This window comes from Columba livia, chromosome 15 (assembly GCF_036013475.1).
Source record: "Columba livia isolate bColLiv1 breed racing homer chromosome 15, bColLiv1.pat.W.v2, whole genome shotgun sequence".
Taxonomy (NCBI): Eukaryota; Metazoa; Chordata; class Aves; order Columbiformes; family Columbidae; genus Columba; species Columba livia.
In genome coordinates, this window is record NC_088616.1 from 14677779 (window position 1) to 14695295 (window position 17517).

Here is a 17517-nt window from a genome sequence, read left to right on the forward strand (position 1 = left end):
ATGACAGCTATTAACCTATTCTGTTTGTTATAGGATAATAGTGGAGAATAATCCCTTGATTTTGGTTAAGCACCACAAGGGTTTAATGCTGCCCAAGAAGGTAGAATCATTGGATTAATTTAAAAGAAATTGCAAAATACTTTTTTGCCTACATCTGTATTTTTTAAAAATCTGTACTCAGAGTTATAGTTCTGTGGTGTGGACCAAGGTTTAAATTCACTGGTGGAAAAGAGCGATCTCGCTTACTTTTATTTGATCTCTACTTTACTTTTCAGTTCGCACTTCAGACATTCTTTTTGCTTTTTCTTTTTCCCTTTGGTGAAACTTGATTTGCCTTTAGTCCTTGATTCTCTGCATCTCGGTTCATCGGTGGAGCTGTAACTCTGACCTAGAAAGACTAAAAGACTTGGCTAAAGCGAAAAAAAGCTTTTGTTTTTGATCCCATACTGGTGGTTGAAGGCAACCAAACTCCTTGTTCTTTCCATTGATCTGAAGGTAAATCATACATTTGCTAATGCGAGCCAGGTAATATAGAATTTCCACTTCCATTCAACCTTTCTTTTCTGAAGTTATACACACTAGTATGAACCTCAGCTAATTTGCCTTGGATTTTAGAAACCTTATGTGACAGGAAAAACACTGTAAATTTAAGACAGCTTTTCCTTCTGTGACCCAGTACGGGCTGATGGTTTTGAGACCACACTGTTGTTAGGCATGGATCACTGTTGCATCAGCTCTAGTGGTGTCCTCACAGAACCCCAGAGTGTCAGGGGTTGAAGGGACCTGGCAAGCTCATGCAGTGCAATCCCCCCATGGAGCAGGAACACCCAGATGAGGTTACACAGGAAGGTGTCCAGGCGGGTTGGAATGTCTGCACAGAAGGAGACTCCACAACCCCCCTGGGCAGCCTGGGCCAGGCTCTGCCACCCTCACCCCCAACAAGTTTCTTCTCAAATTTAAGTGGAACCTCCTGTGTTCCAGTTTGAACCCATTACCCCTTGTCCTATCATTGGTGTCACTGAGAAGAGCCTGGCTCCATCCTCCTGACACTCCCCCTTTCCATCTTGATCCCCAGGAATGAGTCCCCCCCTCAGTCTCCTCTTGTCCAGCTCCAGAGCCCCAGCTCCCTCAGCCTTTCCTCACACGGGAGATGCTCCACTCCCTTCAGCATCTTTGTTGCCCTGATGTGCTGTGGCACAGACCAGCTCTGTTCAGAGGGGCCGCTCTAATAGATGGAGCCTCGGAACACCAGAAACACCCCTGGTGTGTCTGGGTGGGTCTGGATCACAGCTGGTTCATTGTGCATACAGGCTTGAGAACAAAGGATGCTCAGCACAGGATTGTCTGCTGTTCACCATTTGGGCGCGTCCTATATTTTTCCTTCTCCATGTATCGAATTAGCCAACGATCCCAGTCAGTGGACAACTGTAACATTCAGAACGGAGGAGGTCACCAGTGTTCTTTATTCGTGTCAGTCTGGAAAGTTGGGACCCCATCTCCAGAAGTTCCAGAAAAACTCTTCAGTATCCAAAATCTTCTTTATAATGGTTTTATTTTGTTTTTGCCGCAAACTTACTCTCATCTGCTCTTCACAAACAGAATTTGTTACTGTGAGATAAGTTCAATTACAGTGCATCAGGCTGCTTGAAAATCCAAACTCAGAAATACCTAGAGCGTGTTTTCGTCAGGTTCTGTATTCCTCCTCTCAAAAAATCCTTTGTTCCAAATAAAGGAGATTGGAATGATTTGGGGGGGAGGGGGGGGAGGCCAAACAAGAAAATCCATTTGCAGTCCCTCTGAGATTTACCGTGCTTGTGCATTCTGTCATTGGTGTATTTATTCATATTGGAGTCAGAGGCTCACAATAGAGCAGCTAAATATCAGCACAACACAGCTGCAGACTCCAGCAGTACATGTGATCATTTATAAATTGCTGATCAAATTCTACCCAGAGTTACATTTATGCAGTACTATTGACTTAAATAGGGTTGTCTGAAAGTACTAAGCACGGAACGTGCCCCCACAAATCTTTCATAATGTTGGGACAGTTATCCTTTGACATCAGCTTCCCAGCATATACTGTGGAAGAAGTCATCTTTATTAAAGCAGCAATACAAAACACTATTATACGTTCTTTTTTTCAGTGCATGGAGAAAAATACTCTGCTTGTTTGTGGGGGTCAGTTTGTTTGTTTGTTTTATGAGGTAGTTTATTTGTTATTGTGGTTTATATGTAGTTTGTTGTTATGGGTTGGACTAGATGATCTCCAGAGGTCCCTTCCAACCATTCTGTGATTTTGGGGAATCGTAAGTATCAAGAGAACTGGTTGCCCTTTCCCTTATTTTCCTTAACTAGAGTAAACTCTCAGGATGCTTCAGGCTTTTATTTCTGAAAGATGAGTTTCCTGCTTGCCCAGCTGACATCCCCTCTGTTTGAGACCTCTTCTCTTCCCTTGTGTGCTCATCCAGGAACAGCCTAACACGCAGAGGATTCACACCTGGGCTCTGTTGAATGTAATCCCTTGATTTTCACCAGCCTGGACAAATGGAGCCATCAGCCCTGTGGAGAGCTGGAACAGAGCAGGACAGGCTGTCTGCAGCGTCATTGCAGCTCCTGGATCTTGAGAGCATCCTGGATCCCAGGCTGGTCCTAGAACATGCTGCCAAGTATTTCTTCTGCTCTACAGGCACCATCTGCTATTGATGGGCAAGGTACAGCCCTTCCTGAGCAGCCACCAGGATTCTGCAACCAAGGACTCTGAGAGATGGATGAACTAATTGTAGGACTAGCACCTTTTCATGGTGAAACTGTTGCCTTCTTGGGAGCGTTTCAAATGTGAGTCTGTTTGATTTTATTAAGGAATCTCAGCAGGCTTTTCCCTGCGTTGACAACAGAATGTTCTTACAAGTCAGTGGGAATAGGGTTTTGGTTGTTGTTCTTAACCTACTCTTTGCTCTGTCAGCAGCAACTATTAGTAATGTAGTTGTAGCCATGGTATGTGCATCCAGGCAGCTTTATGACTGCGATCTCATAATGAGAATGAAAAATGTTTTGCAAGTTTCCTTTTCTCTTTCTTTTGGGAAGAAACTAGATGCTCGAGATTTCCCCCACCAGGAAGAACAGTATTGGAAGGATCAGCAGGCCCAACAAGAACTTCTGCTGAGGCTGGATTCACGCTGAAGTGCTGAGATCCTTTCTTTTGGAAATGGTTTTTGAGCTTACAGGTCACGTTGGGATGAGTAATTTTGACATGAGTAATGTGAAAGTTTACAGCAACATTCTGTAATTGCAAATTCTCTTCCACTGAATGAAAACTGGATTATTCAGATAACACAATTCTTTGACTTTAAGATCTTTGGACCATGATAGAGATGGAGGAAAATCTACTAACTACCTGCTGCTGACAGGAAGATACCTGGTCCATTCCCCTACTTTGGCAGATATGTCTAATTTGAATTCTTCACCTATTTTAGTGACTTATTTGTTATGAACTCAAAGCCATCACTGTACAATTACCATTTCTTCTCTGTGTGCTTAAAATACAGAAGCTCAGTGTTTGCACTCTGCTTTGCATCAGCCAACTTTCCGAGCCTGATAAGGAAATCAAATTTCAGCCTCCCAAGCAGTTTTATCAGTTTGCAGATTTTGCAATCCCCTCCTCTCATCCCAGTGTGGCAGCTTGTCTTGCTAACAATGACTACCTAGTTCAACCAAAAAACACCCTTCTGCAGAGCCTGTACATATCTATAGATCTTCTATTTATTTAATTTTTTCATTTCTTGTCCAGAATGAGGATTTTGCTGGTGAATTATTTATATGACAACAAGAAATGAGAGGGGGAGTGGTGTGAAAAATTCCATAAAAACCTCTGGCAGTTTTCAGTAGCATTCAGTAAAATCGTTTTTTTCCTGTTCTTTGCAAGTTTCATTTATATTCTGTCACTAGGGAAAGTTGCCACTGATTTAATTTAAATATTTATACAGAATTGCAGTCCTAAGATATATGTACACTTTATGAGAGCCATACATTAAGGAAGTTTAGCTCCAAATAAAGGATGGGGAAGGCTGTGTCTGCAAGCATCACCTGATTCCTTCTTTGCTGATTACCAGCATGTGCAGAAGAAACAACTTTCCACTTAGTCCTGTGCTCAGTTTTAAGGAAGTTTCTTTTCCTTGTGTTTCCTGATGCAGAAACTCAGGCATGGGTTCCAGAGATTCTTCTTAAGTTATTTGTTTGCAAGACGCAGCATGGAGCAGCTCGAGCTGGGCGCCCCTGAAGAAGGACCCTCAGCCAGAAGAACCCTGGACAACTACAGCCCCACAATCCGAACCTCCCGCCCGCTGCACATCACCCCGGCTAACTGCGGATTTGGAGGCTGTTGTCTCACTGTTCTCCTGTGGATCTCTTCCTTTTTGTCAGGCGGGCTGTCCAAGTCCTGACCTTCAGTTGCTATTCTGTACCTGCACTTGACAAAAGTGAGTTCTTGGCAATAACTGAAACATTCTTCTGCTTCATCTTTTAGACACCGTTCTGTTCTTTTACTGATTTCCAAGTACGCGACTCCCCTTATCTTCCGAGGTCGTCTTTGCTTAATGAGGCAGAAAGTTCAAAAGTTTCCAAGTAAGCAAATTTTTTATAAGCCATTTCTAAACAAGTTCTATAAGAAGCAGTATACCAAAGAATTCAATACGCTAGGGCAGTCTGTTCCCTAAGAGTTAATGTCAGTTGTAATGAGATGGAATAAACCCATCTTCCATTTGTTCGCAAAGTATACAAATTGCACAACACAGCAAATGAAGAATGGGATGTGATGGGAAGGAGGAATGTCTTGTTCTTCTTTTCACAATAAGATTTATAACTCTGTGAACTGCAGCCATTCCCAGTCTTAATGTAGCCAGCCATAGAACAGCCTTGGTTGTGACAGGAACTGTACCTTTCTTAAACTTCACATGCCTTGGCCATGACTTCCTTAATGCTTCTTGGATATTTTCTCTCTTCATTTTCCTTTTGTTGTTTCACTAGCAATCCTGAGACGACAAATTGTGGGATAATGTCCTCTCCGTTTGGCAGCTTGGCAGAGAAATGAGATCTGAAATGGAAAGAACCTTGCAGCTCAGGGAGGGCAGGGCTGGATCGTTCTGTGTGGCATCGTGGGGAAAAGAGAGGTAAAAACCCAGGTGCCAATTACTTAGCTCTGGAAGGGTGTTACTAGATCTAGAATGGTTTTTATTTCCCCTCACCAAGAGTTCCAAAGTATGCAGAAGGGCACTAGACTTGAAATTCATGTATATGCATTGAAATATATGGGATGTATAATACATATGTTGGAATGTATGGGATTTGAGTGCTTGTACCCAACACACTGAACTGTGAAGGATGTTCCATTCCATCCCAGCTCATGGTGGTCTCTTGAGAGCTCGTGCGTTCATAAGTTTTCCTTATGGCTGTACTTGTGTCACAGATACAATGAAGACAATTCATCAGTAATTGCTCCTCCTAAAGTGCCATAGTTGTGCAACAGAGATATCCTGTAACGTTACAGCTCCATAAAACAAATATAATTGTTCTGTTACTACTGTTAATGTTAGGTAAAGAGAAAGCAATCTTGTAGTATGGAGGAATTTATCAGAATCAAAAGGTGGTTGTGGTTCATCCTGCCTAAAGTAAATAGGATAGTGAAGTACATCTTGGAAGAAAAGGCACAGAATTCAGGCGTGTTTGGAAAGAAAAGGAGAATTACTACAAGTTATTTAAAAATAATATAAACACTCTTGCTACGCAGTTTTGTCTCTGACAACATTAAGATTTAGATTTTACATTATTAGTTAATAATAATGACAAGGAAGCACCGAGTATATGTGAAAATAATTTGAATATCAAGGACTATTTTCCATCCCTTGTTCATCTGCTGGCATGCTGTGTTTATAATAAATCATTAATCCCATTCAAATGTAAGTATTTTCCGAATCGTCTTTGAAAGCGGTGGAAAACAGGGGTTGACAGTAAGCTATTCTACATTGCAATGTGAACATAAATCCTAAACCTCCTTCCCGGTGTCACTTTCTGAGGATGTAACTAAATAAGTAACTCATTTCCTTAACCCATCACTTCTGCACCACATTTGCAATGCTTACTTTTGTAAATTATTATAAAGTAGATACGCTTCCCAATATTAAATGCTATCTAAAATAAATTACATCTATATTTATCTTTTTTTATTCCTTTATAGTATCTTTAGGTGGATAGTATTTTTAACAACTCCGCTTGATGACTAAGTTCATTAGTGTATGTTACTGTAATATATACTTTATAATGTAGTTATATTCTCTTTGAGTTCATGTCTATCACCATTGCAAATGTTATTCCACAACTCCTCTATGCATGTGGTTTTGTGTTTTCTTTCCCTGATGCTTCTTAGGTACGCACCTACTTGGACTATAGAACTGCATTGTTAAGCAGATGATATCAACTAAATTGAGCTTGCCCTGGGTGAGTACTTTAACAGATAAAAGAAATAACACGTTCATTTAGCAGGATGGATCTATTGCTGCTACTCATGACAACTTTATTTGAAGTGGCAGCCATTCAGCAGTGAGATTTGGAGTAAGTAGAGGCAACCGGGATATTGAAGTTTTGGGGCAGCTTGTAGCCTGTGAGGTTAAAGTGACTCAGAATTCCTTAAACTCATAGTCACATTCAAATGCTTGCTCATCTAAAAACTCTGAAGTACCTTCAAGCAATTGCTTCACCAGACCTTCAAATCACTCATGAAATGTAGTGGATAGGTCCTTCAGAAATATAATAAAACTCCACCTGTACCTCAACAAGTGAAGCTGTGCCTTCTGTAGCTTTTATTTCCCAAACTAGTAGTAGAAATGCATTCTTGACTCCAGGGCCATTAGGTGGCACACTTGGGCAATGGGTTTGCAGGGCATGACCTGAAATTTTGTGTGGAACCCGAAGTACAACTGATTAATCACACATCTCTTAATTTATAGGGAGGATGCAATAGAATGACATTTAGACATGAGGCATTGCAAATATTCTGTCAGCTGGAAACCAGTGAGCTTTCTGCATCTTTCTGGCATTAGCAAAGTGATGTCCCCAGGAAGGTTACGCTACTTGCATGGATTTCATGACTGCATGAGTTGAATTCTCAAGTGCACAACTTGCAATGAAACCAGTGCGAGTTAGATGGATGTGTATTTGTGAAGATCTCCAAGGCCTTAGAAAAGGGCTGTTATTTTTGTTATTTAAAAAACCAATAGGCCAACAAGAACTTAACTAAATTTTCTCCAGTTAGAAATTTTACTTTTCCTGTGACTGTGCCATGGGACTTCCATAAACAGTAGGAAAATGCACCTTTCGGGTTACATTTGATTGTTATACAAGGTTTAGTATTTCTAAAGTTCATGGAATATGAGTAGGACAATTTCTGAGGTGAAGAAACTGAGAAATTAATACAGAATAATATTTTACTTGTATCCGTGAAACACTCTGGGCAAGCTAATCCCAGCTGCTAATGATCTCCAGGTAACCAGTTCATGTTAAATTTCTGTTTCCTGTTCTCACAAGATCCTTTCAGTTGACTTGACAGTTTCTTTATTCCAATGTGATACCGCTGTCATGTGAAGACCTAATTATGGGTAAATTAAGTATTATTATTACTTATTCACCTTAGGCAAAGAATGTGCATATGGACAGTTCTTGTAACCCAGCCTTAGGTAGCTAAAGTACTGGAGAGCTGGTGTGAGCGCTAGGACAGACCCCTGGGATTTCTCGAGTGTGTGAGTTTTCTTATTCTCTAAGTAACGCAGCATCCACATGAAAGTAGAGTCCTGGGTTGACATCTTCATGGTATCTTGCGTCTTTTGGGTTTATGATACTTTTAGTTGGAATTTGTTCCCATTTTTCACTAATAACAGAACGAGCTGCAGAAATGCCATCTGAAGGATGTGTTGCTGACTGTTAGGGATGCTCGGGATGATTCCTAATGCAATCAAAGGAAGTGTGCGTATTCCTGGAATTTTCAATGGAAAGAAAACTAAGTCCAAAAGCTTTGTTTGTTTGAAAATCTCTGGGAAGAGGCCACCCCTGATGAGGAATGTCAGTGTGGGTGCACGTTCTTCCTCTTATTTTTTTTTCCTTTTCCCTTCCCTTTAGCTTCCCTCTGGCTTAGTTTTAAGCAGGTATTTTGTATTATATGGCCATACGGTATCTAGAGCAATGTGCATCCAGATGTGACTTGTCGTGCTACTATATTAAAATAACAAATAAATATCAGTCTTAGCATATGTGCATGGCTATGACTCTGAGTTTCCGTTTTGTCTGGAGAGAGAAGCTTTTGGCCAGAGCTCCTCATTTAAGGTTTTACATCATCTGAAATTCCTCTAGGATATGGTTGTGCACACATTCTCACCTATCTGCATTCTGATGTGAGAATTAGGCGCTCTGCTTATATGGACTTTGGAATATTTATTTATATTTAAAATTTCATGGGGTTTGAGTGGATGCTTGTGCATAACAAAAATGAGTGATGTTGCAGTTGTTTGGTGAGGGTGTAATACAAGATTAGTTAGCATAGAAGTTGTATTATGATTTCAAATTCTTCTGAAAATAAGAATCAGTTTCCAGGGAATATCTTGATGGGGAGTGTCAACAAACAGTAAGTATACAAATAACTTGATATTGCTTTTCGTTGGTAAGGGAAGATTTGTAATTTATGATCAGGTTACAGCTATTAATTTAAAGCTCTTAAAACCTTTAGAAGGAATGATTTGAAATACTAAAATACTCAAAGAAATAATCCTAGAAAGTTGTGGGTTTACTGATTGATCAGTTATAGTCTCTCTGACGCTTCTGCCCTCATTAGAAATAAGTAGGGTTGTTGTAGCGGAGGGGGTACAGGATGAGCTAAAGCAGGGATCAGTAAGGACAAGAACAGTGTCCAAATGATAGAAGTTTCCATCTAGCTGCTCCTGTCTTCAATTTCCTTACTGCAAGTAGCCTCTCTAAAAGACGTAACGGTCCAGCAGTGAAGTAGACTATAAACCTGAGAAAGATGAATGATTCTTGTAATTTCTGTCATAAATCTGCCATGCACAGAAACAGGGTGGAATTCAGGCTCTGTTTTAATGATGACTGAAGAGGGAATTTGCTGGAGTGCCACAGGTTTGGAATTTGGTGTATTGACAAAGGGCCTATGGCTCGAGTAAGACGCAAGCTACAAACATCAGCCCCAAAATATATGGAAAACTATAAGAGTTAAGAAGCAGCACTTTAGGACTGAAATAGGAGCAAGTGCTCTGGAGCCAGAAAGAAACACAGGGCTAAGCACCTGGTTTACTGGAAAGGTGAGTGATCCTGCTTAAGATACGTTGCAGAGCTGATGAGGCAGGGACTTAGATGAGTTTCAAGGCATGACTAAAGAATTTTAGCAGAGCTCCTGAGGACTAAAATTTTCTAAAAATACAACATAAGCCGTTGTGTGAAAGACAGTTGAAACTTTTTATTCTAAAAGTGAGAAATATTACCTTGTAGTCTATTTAGATGAGGAGAAAAGAAAGAGCATTAGCTAATTGATATGCAAATAGTGATTGATCCTGACCCAGTTCTTAGCTGCCACTGTCATCCTCTCAGACAATTGAGCCATTATTCCAGTTCACATAGCTAATATTTACACAACCTGGGATGACAGCAGGAGGAAAGTTCACATGATGAGTTCTTGCCCTCCCCCACTCCCTTCCATTTTAGTTAAATGCCTCTTTACTCTTCCCCACCTTTGCTTCCAAAACTTGTGCTGTGGGCCTTTCTCCCTGCGTATGGTCAGCAGGACACCTAGCTTGATATGGACTCGTGTGCTAAAAACATACTGAGTGTTCTAGCCCCAGAAAAGCAGCGTTCTAGTGAATAGCCATTGACTCCAAGTGCTTCTGGCGTTTCACAGGACTGCACGGCTGAGAACATCAGGTTTGGGTTCTTCCTATGAGAAGATCTTGGAGACACATTTATTAGGGAGGAGATGATTTACGCTCATTATTTTGATAACCCCCTGGGAAATTCTCTAGCAGTGTGAAGGTAACACAGCGCCAAAAGAAATGTGACAGCTTTGTTTTGAGATCTGCTAATAGGGGTTTTAGTGGATGTCGTGCTGAAAGATGTTACATGGACAGAACCATCTCTGTTTCTGATCTAAGTGTTCTGCAATCAGTGGAGTGATTAGGGATGAACTGTACCTGCTCTGAGAGGTGAAAGCCCCTCGGCGCTCGGTGTGCTGGGGATCTGGCCGGACAGATGAACCGCGGCACGAACGCTGCAGCAGCTCCGCAAAAGCGCAGGCAGAGCCGGGCTTAACAAGTGCCTGCTTTGAACATACGCATTTCTAAATAGGAAATATGTGTCTCACTTTCTTTTTTTCAGCATGAAAAGGAGGAGGCTTGCTTTCAGTGATATATTTCTGTGGCATATGCCATGGCATTGTTCCACAGATGCTATCACCACCACCATGTTACAGAAATACTCATTTTTCCGCTCTCTGTGACTGCTCACAAGAAGCCTGAACCTCTCGTAGCTATTCAAAGAGTTTTGTAGAGGAGAATTATATTCTTCTGCTATATTTGGAAGAAGTCAGCACTGTTCAACTCCTACTCTGCATGTTCATTTCAACTCATAGTAGTTTATGCCGCAGTTCCTCCTGGTGTTTTTGCTTCTGGCCGTAGCGTTGCTGCATCACTGCATCATGCAGGTCTGCGTGATGATGGTGCCACATCCTCTTGTCCCACGTTGCAACACAATCTTCCAATAGGACAAGTTATGAAAGTGCTTCCTTCTTAGCCATTTGTTCTTTGTGTGGATACACATGCATGCAAACACAAACACCTTTCTGGATGTTTTGTATTTTATGTGCTGTGGCTGTATGTATTGTGCATCTTCAGGCATTTTTAACTTGGCTTATTAAAGAACAATGCATGAAGAAGACAACTATATTTGTAACAACAAATGTGTGTGCGGCAATCAGGTACATTATATTCAAATAATGAGGAAAAATGCCTGAGGTGATATGCAATAGTAGAATAGTTGTTGCTCTTTCTGTACTGTGTTCAGGTGCCAGAGGGGAAATGGTGCTGAAGATAAGGATAAAGACTGGTCGCTGTGTGGCATTCCTGATGCACGGCTTGAGGGCTGATAACAGGCTTGGCGTTCGAATTAGAGAGACTCTATAAATCAGACAAGTGCTTGGAAATTCTGATCTTATGTGTTTGGCCTCTGGGATTTATTTTTGTTTGTTTGTTTTTTATTGATTTACACACAGTTAATGGCTTGCTGGAATTTACTGTTAGTCTGATGTGGGATGTAGGGATCTAGCATAAGGGAGATACCCCCTCCTTTCAAATCCCAGAGTTGCTGGAGGTTAAAACCTTGTAAGAAATGTGCAACAAAGGAGTGTTAGGAACAAATTGCTCTCTATTTTCTCATCCCAGTCACCTGACATAGGTCCAGGTTATAAAAATCAAATGCCTCTTTTCACATGGGTAGATTATTATCCATGGACCTGAATGGTTTCTGTCACTAACCTGTGACTTCCTTTTCCAAATTTCAATTGCTTTGCTTTTGCAAATGAAGACTGTTTATACTAAACATAGGAATTTCTGCTGTGTCGTTTATGTGCTAATTCTGTGAATAACTAATTTGGAAATCTTATCTTCATTCTTTTTGTCTTTGGTCATTATGGGCATTCTTAAGGAACACATTTTTTCTTCCTCCTCTTTTCACTTGTGAGTCCTCTTGCAGCTCAGAAAAGCAAAGTGCTTAGATATGTGACATTTTTCTCTTCTGTGTTCAGATATTATTTTAAAGTAAACATCACACCTCATCAGATCAGAGATTCATTACTTTCCTACTAAAGGAAATGGGATTTAAGGATATAATCAAATTTAAGAACTCTATTATATTTGCTCAGACATGACTTTAGTAAGCACCATCTATCTTTGAGTAAGACAGAAGGATCGCATAATTAAATATAGTAAATGATACTTTTCAACAGTTTCTGAAAGAGCTGCAGAGCTACATCCTTTACAACTTCAGTGAGACCAGAGCATCTGGTTCCCTTAGTTGCCATTGCAGTCTGTACTGGTGTGGATGGGGGCAACCTCAGCTGGGCCATTCTTGGCCTAGGAGGTGATTAGTTTTACAACTCTGTTTTTCTTATGCCAGCTTGGGGAATGGAGCATTATTCATTGCGATGTTGTGCACATTACAGCTCCAGGAAAAAGCCCTCGTAATTCCTGCATATGCTGTTATACACCTAAATCAGCCTTCCACCCTCAAGTTGTGCTCATTGATTGCAAAATGTCATGTACAAGAATATCAAAGCTCTCCAGAAATATTTGGAGAGGAGCTGGGAGCACAGACCTGGGTATGTCCAGGGGGTGTTACTGAGGAAGCGGAGTAAACCATTGCAGTAGCACTAAAATACTGGTAACTATACCGCAATTACACCAATATTGTGTGCGAAATACAAAGCAGGTTAGGTTTGAATTACAGAGCTGTAATTTATGCTTTGGGTTCTGTTGGTTACACAATCCACTGGATCCCTTCTCCCATAGTTTATGATGCCATCAGAAAGCCTGATAGAATTAGAGCCCTGTAATTCACAGCATGTAATTCACACACACATTTTTTTATACTTCATGTAAAATTATGAGTGAAATTAAGGCCCAGCCCGAAACGGAATTAAATTCCTGTGAAAATAATGGGTCATGCAAAAAAATATTTTATGAACGTTGAATTGTTTGATGTCTGTAGATTCAAACATGTACTTTGAGAACAATGGCAGCTGTGAATGATTGTAATGGTTCCTTGCTTGTAATCTGAAATAATAATACAAAATACAAAGTCACACTCCTTGAACATGGGGAAGTGGACTTCAGGTAGGGAAGGGTGAGATGGAACCATGTAGTTGTTGCGTACATCTCCTGCTCATCTAGTTGTGCACTAGAATAACCGCTGTCTAGAGGTGTTAAGGTGACATTTACCAGTCCTGGCATCCAGGTAAGTGTGGTTTCAAGAAGCTGTTTGAGCAGTTTTGTAGCTTCTGAGTAGGGGAACGCAAAGTGCCTTTTGCAAGTCTTCCATGGTACATGGTAACTGGTCACACTAACCGATGTTCTCTCCATACCGTAGTACTAAGGTGAAGATTTTGACAACGTTGATTCCCAGCTCTCTATGAGGGTGAAGCGCACACTGTGCGATCCCATACTTTGCAAAACAGTAGATTTTAAATCTGTCAGTGGTTCAGCATTGATATCCACTACACACATTTCAACAGTGTAATTTGATTAAGAAGTTAACTGTATACCATGGGGAAAAAAACCCACAACCAACCAACCAGTGGGCATTTCTGATTAAATAAAAAAGCAGCAGTTTGGAACCACTTCATGCCATAGCAGATTAGAAATAGTACTCTTGGTAATACCTCCGTAGTCATGAGGGTGAAGTATAAGAAGTTTGCTTGGTCATATGGTGGCAGAAATATGAAAACAGATGCATTGATCATCAGGTGTACAACCAAAACTACCAGTGATCGGCACAAACTTTTATGTTCACAGCTTTTGTCAGTTTAAGTTATATTTATAATGATGTTTTAACATAGTTTTCCAAAATAATAGAATCATGGAGAAGAAATGATACCATATATCACATAAACCTGCCTGTAAGAGGTACAATACTACAGTAATGGAACTTCCAACCTGCTGGGATACCTTTGTAAATGGAAATTGATTTTTCTCAAGGATTCTTTACTGGGTGAAATAAATTAAATATACATTTAGTTTTACCAGTTTAAAACCCTCTTTGTTAAAATAAGAACAGCCATATAGAGGCATGTTATAATAAATTAAAGCAAGATAAATTATATCCAGCAGCTTGCTGAATACTTCAACTTAGGAGGTTTTTAAAAATGTGAGGAATACAATGGGGCCTCCCAGGAAGATAGCCTGCAGATGCCACTGAAACTCTTTGACTACTTATAGATTATTTTAGCTTTGATTGTATAGCTGTGTGTCTGGGCTCTTTTTTTCCCCACTTTCCCTTTATGCTTTTAATTTAGTAGGATTCTTCTTGTGAATATTCGAGTTGGAGTCAGTTTAGTTGAGGCCAATAGGCACAAGTATGACCTTAGAAATAAGACAGTCAACCTCAAAATGCTGCCGTTTCTACCCAGATGCTTAAAGTTAATAGATTTTTAAGACACAGATGAAACTGTTGTGCTCATTTTGCTAGTATAATTTACTACGTTAATGATCAAAAAGAGTGAAAAAACAGAGCAAAAATGTTAATTTCAAGCACCATTACAGAAATACAATACAATAAAATAAAGAAAAAATCAGAGAAATGTTCATTTGCTGTAAACTGACAGTTGTTAAGAGCCCATTGCCCTAAAGCAAGTTCTGCTTGTAGCAGCAGCAGGCCAAGGTCACTATCATTTGTGAAATGCAGATTACTTAATGGCGATTTTTGTTACTGTTTTAATAGAAAAAGAGAGTGATTTAAAGAGTGTTTCTTCAATAAGGAAGAGTCAGCATTGTTATGGTGATCGTGTTAATACACAGCTGCCTGTTGCTTTAGTGGCCAAGGACACATAAGGCTGAAGTCGCATTGTAACCCTGTGGTCGGTGTCTCCTGCAGCCCCGCCAGCCGGTCCTCAGCTCCAGCTGCTCTCCATCATGGTCCTGTGTATTAATCTCCATTTCAGCTGCTGAATTCAATAGCAAATGGGATTTGAGCTGTGCTGGAAGGGCACTGGTATCACACACCTCCAGGTATCACACCCTCCAGGGACCTCCAGCTGAAGGTGGAGAGTCACATATTCTGCTTTACTTGTCACTTGTTCAAATGTTGTTGCACCATTTAACAATCACATCACTTAACTATGTCTCCTCAAGACCCAAATTGAACTGCAATTCCTGACAAAGCTCACATATATAAAAAAATTTACAGGACTCAGGTGACCACAGTAGATCTTTCTGTAGCTGTTTCCCTCTGATGAAAATTACGCGTAGAGTAAGCGATACCCAATATATAAGGGGCATTTACAGTTAAAACTAAATGGCATTTGTTGCAACATGGGTCCTTTGAGGAGATTTCAGACTGTGCAGCATTAGTCAACTCTAAACAGGTACCAGAGCTGGTTCTCTGAGAAGAGCTGGAAGGCACCTTAGCTCTTTAAAAACTCAGGTACAAGTTTGCTCTGGTTAGAGCTGTTGTGCATATTTACACCTCAGTCTGGATCTGAGTCTTGATAATTGTGTGGTTTGCATTACTTATAAATATCTAAAAATCTGACTTTTTGTTTTAAACTAGCTGTTGAGTACTGAAGGTATAGCAGGAGAAATGTAATTTGGAGTAAATATATATATATATATATATATATATATATATATTTAATAAAGTAACTTCTCCAGTGTGCTTTTGCATACCAAACAGGCCTAGTGACACTTCTGATATACTTCATGCATTCTGACATTTTTATGTTTTCAGCCAGATAAACAGGCAGTACACAGCAGAAGTGATTGTATTAGCTTCTTAGTTTTTGCGCCGCCTATTGTATTAAATAATGGCTTAGAATAATAAAATAAATCCAGTTCATGCATAAAGATGATTGGAGTGGAATAATAATGTGCATAAGTTCAGACCTTGAGTGTAGCACTTTCTGGGGAGAAGCCAGACTCCATGTTCAGTAAATGCATGTTCCAATCCTATTGAACACAGGGGAAATTAATTTCTGAGCCTGATTGCTGTATCAAGTCCTGGCTGTGGAGGTGGGGACACAGGCATTTCTTGCTGTGACGGGTTCAAGTAAGCTCACCTGCTCTTCCATGAAGGTTTCACCACAGAGGCTATGCAGAAGTTTCTGTCTTACTATGAATTAGAGCACATATCTGCTTCCTCCCGTCTCCTTATATCTTAACTCTCTTCTTTGGCTCTCCTTGTATTGCAGAGCAGAAAAGCCCCGCTCACTGTGGAGTATTTGTACTCGTGTCAGCGAGGAATACATTTCTGTCCAAGTCCTTTTTATGCAAGATTGAGTACACTTTGCAGATTGTGGAGCTACATGTGCAAATATCCACTCTGGGGAGCAGCGCGCTTGTAATTGGTAATTTGCCCGGGTATCAAGGAGCTATTTGTGCTGCGAAACATCATGCATGACGGCAAGTTGTTTTCAGAATTAAAGGCTATGGTACCTTATTTTGCATCCTGTTCATTTTTTTAGGTGTTTTTGCTGTGATAAGGTAGCAAGATTGCATTCACAAATTCCGGTGGTGCACTTGGAATGCAGGTAAGGGTATATATACTACAGTTCTATTAATAGGGAAACTACCAGAAAAGTGGAGTGACTTGAGTCTGCAAACATCTTCACTTTTAGTGTTATGAAAAGCACAGGAATGTAAGTGAACACTATAGAATAGTATAGAACAGAAGCAAAACCTTTGCTTTCTTACCTGTTCATATCCATTTTAACTTCTGAGACTGTATTTCCTCTTTAAATGGCAAAAAAAACAGCCCAGAGAAGCTCATAGAAACCTTAGGAAAGATTTAAAATATTCCATCTGTGAATCTTTTTTGCAATTAAAGTATTGACACAATCAACAAACCTCTGAAGTTTTACCAAAGATAGCTCCTCAGGAGCCGCAGAATTTTGCGTGATAATTAATATTGGAACAGCGTACTAATTAATTTAATCATAGGATTAAAAATACATGCATAGAGTGGAAATCCAGGGGTAGAATTCTAAGAAAAGACAATTAAGAGAGATGAGCATTCTGCTTTCTCATGGCTCACACGTAATTGTGTGATTTCCAACTTTCTTGGGCGCTCTTCCAGTAAGGAATGAGCTCATTGCTGCCAGGGACTGAGCTGTAGGGAGAAACCTGTGATGGAATGAATGGAATGGGAAGGATCCAAGGTTATTCCAGGATTTTGCCCCAGGCGCATGTATATTTGTTCTAAAATAATTTTAAACTGAGTTTTTAAGCTCATTATAATTTTATTAATTTTAAAGATTTGTTTCAGTATTTAATATAGGAACTTGGCTATAGGTTTGCATATGTCTCCACCCAGGATATCTTTAAAAGTGAGGAGGAGCAAACCAGAATGTCTTTATATTACTAGCAATAGTTCTGAGGAGATATGCTTATTTATCCTCTCCTATATTTGATCACAGCTTTCATGTGAAATATATCAGCAATACAGACAATGACAATAGCCACAGAAATAAAGGAAGAATGTCTGATCACCACTAACATAACTTACACCCCCAAAAAGAATCCTCACCTCGTGAAACTAAAACTGGGAAAAGTAGTGATGTTATTTGTAATTCTCACAAACAAGCACACTGGAAATCAAGGAGCAGCCAAGATAATATCAGTCTATCAAGGTGTAGATATTAGCCATAGCTGTACTTAATTATTTATAATTGGAGTGTGATTCTGCATATTTTGTACCCCTATGCAAATGCAA

General features: G+C 40.0%; 1 long non-coding RNA gene across 1 annotated transcript; it reads left to right on the plus strand.

The window, feature by feature from the left end:
- The first annotated feature begins 1796 nt into the window (after window positions 1–1796).
- LOC110360179 (uncharacterized) lies at window positions 1797–16257 on the plus strand. Its single transcript, XR_002415903.2, has 4 exons — window positions 1797–2835; window positions 4191–5165; window positions 6419–6489; window positions 15998–16257. It is a non-coding gene; the product is annotated as an uncharacterized LOC110360179 (long non-coding RNA).
- The last annotated feature ends 1260 nt before the right edge of the window (window positions 16258–17517 follow it).